A 2,743-nucleotide genomic window follows, 5' to 3' on the forward strand; every position below is an offset into this window, starting at 1 on the left:
GAAAAGCGTCATAATTGAATTCAAAAGCTGGAGCCTGTTTCGTTTCCTGACTCCAGCTGCAAGTCTGTGCCAGGGAAGAGATTTTAAAAAGCAAATGGAGAGAGAGTGAGGGAGACAAAACAAGTTAAAGAGATAGAGGACTAAGGTGCAGAGAAGGACATCTGGAAGGAACTGCCTATTTGTCAAAAGCCCTCGCAATTTTGAACCGTTAAATCGTCCCTTAATCTACCCGGCTCTAACAATAATCCCTGCTCTCCCAGTCTCCGCAAAATTAAAGTATTTCAGTGGGGTTGCTAACTGGACTTAAAAGTATTCTTGGAGGTTTCACCACATGACTTGCCCCCACGCTTCAGCCATTATTCGGCCAACACATCCATCCTTGTATAAAAGCAAAAAACTGCGGATGCTGGAAATCCAAAACAAAAATAAAAATACCTGGAAAAACTCAGCATGTCTGGCAGCATCTGCAGAGAGGAACACAGTTAACGTTTCGAGTCCGTGTGACTCTTCAACAGAACTAAGGAAAAATAGAAAAGAGGTGAACTATAAGCTGGTTTAAGGGTGGGGCGGGACAAGTAGAGCTGGATAGAGGGCCAGTGATAGGTGGAGATAGCCAAAAGATGTCATAGACAAAAGGAAAAAAGAGGTGTTGAAGGTGGTGATGTTATCTAAGAAATGTGTTAATAGGTGACATTAAGGGTAAAGCGGGTTTCAGTAAACACCTTGTCAAACACCAGGAGAGAAATGGAAAGCAATGAAGGTGAACAAGGCAAAAGAGAGAGATGGAAATCCTGTCGGAGAGAAGAGCAATACTTCTTCAGGGTAGGCATTCCTTGAAGAGAGGTGACAGTCAATTAAACACTAAGATAAAAGCAAGAAACTGCAGATGCTGGAAATCCAAAACAAAAATAAAAATAGCTGGAAAAACTCAGCAGGTCTGAAGAGCCATACGGACTCAAAACGTTAACTGTGTTCCTCTCCGCAGATGCTGTCAGACCTGCTGAGTTTTTCCAGCTATCTTTATTTTTGTTTTGGACACCCATCCTTATGCCTCCCTACTCCAATTGGAAAGCAAAACAGACTCAGTACCCAATTGGATGATGCCTGACTGTCAGCCAAACAGCCTCCCCCTTCCATTTTCAACACTTTTGTATCTGGTAAGGAGAAATGTTCAAAGAAGATGACAAACCAGTCTTTTTTAATCTCCCTATGATTTTTCTCCAGGGTTACACAAGGCAGTGTCCTGGGGACTGACCTTCAATCCCTGGAGGCTCCAGGCCAATCCTAGAGGGTTGGCAACCCTATCTTACATCCGCCCCTTATGCATCCTCTCCCAGAGCCTGACTTCCAGACAGCTTTCCACTGGCCGCAAAACCAGAGAACCTGCTAAACTTTCAGGATGTAATTAACCTGAATTGCCAATATTGGGTGAAGTCCATTGCTATTGATAACCTAGGATGCTTATCAATTAACGTAAATATTTCAGCAAACTGACCCCTGTTCACAGTAACCTACAAAGATAAGCAACATTCACCACTGCCACCACCTCCAATCCATTTTTATGGATTTAATTTCTTACTTCCCAGGCAATCCTGCAGGCAAATCTCCCGTTAAATTCTGTTAATGGATCATGGATATCTTGGTGAGATCAGCTATCAGTTTTCATTTTTACTTAATCAAACTCAGACTCTGTAGGCTCTTCCTGAACTCAGGTGGCAACAAGTGTCCAAATGATAAACCAGCTTGTCCAACACACCGGGCCGGATTGTGGGTCCCGAAGGCATTCTATTTGCCCCCGGACCCACTGTTGAAAATGCCGGTCAGATAGGTGAGTAAAGTTGTAGAATCTGCAAGAGGTTGCTCCTCCAATCACAGACTGTTCCTCTCCCGTGTTTGCTGCTGATAAGCTCACTAGTGAAGTTATCAGCAGCAAGTGCGGGTGAGAAGCAGGCTGTGATTGAAGGAGCCGCAAACCCCAGAGGTGCAAAGTATGCTGCTGAGAAACAAAGGTTTTCGTTGGGGGTGGGAAAGGAGAGGCTGCTGGGGCCACAGGGGAAGGGAGAGGCTGTCAGAGCCCAGTTTGTGAGAGAGAGAATGTGTGTGTGTGTGTGAGAGAGAGTGTGTGTCTAAGAGAGGAAGAGAGAGTGCGTGTGTGTGAGTGAGAGAGTGCATGTGTTTGTGGGAGAGTGTGTGAGTGTGTGTGTGAGAGGGAGTGTGTGTCTGTGTGTGTATGTGTGAGAGAGCGCGGGGGTGTGTGTGTGTGTGTGAGAGAGAGAGAGTGTGTGTGTGTGTGTGTGAGAGAGAGCGTGTGTGTGAGTGAGAGAGTGCATGTGTTTGTGGGAGAGTGTGTGAGTGTGTGTGTGTGAGAGAGAGAGTGTGTGTGTGTGTAACAGAGAGAGAGAGTGCATGTGTTTGTGGGAGAAGGGGTGTGTGTGTGACAGGGGTGAGTGTGAGAGGGGGTGTGTGTGAGAGAGAGAGTGTGTATGTGAGAGAGAGAGTGTGTGTGTGAGAGAGAGTGTGTGTGTGAGAGAGAGAGTGTGTGTGTGCGAGTGTGTGTGAGAGAGAGAGAGTGCGTGTGAGAGAGAGAGTGCGTGTGAGAGAGAGAGTACGTGTGAGAGAGAGAGTGTGTGTGAGAGAGAGTGTATGTGTGTGAGAGTGTGTGCATGAGAGAGAGAGTGCGTGTGAGAGTGTGTGTGTGAGAGAGAGTGTGTGTGTGAGAGAGAGAGTGTGTGTGAGAGTGTGT

Source organism: Cetorhinus maximus, chromosome 16 (assembly GCF_964194155.1).
Source record: "Cetorhinus maximus chromosome 16, sCetMax3.hap1.1, whole genome shotgun sequence".
Classification (NCBI taxonomy): domain Eukaryota; kingdom Metazoa; phylum Chordata; class Chondrichthyes; order Lamniformes; family Cetorhinidae; genus Cetorhinus; species Cetorhinus maximus.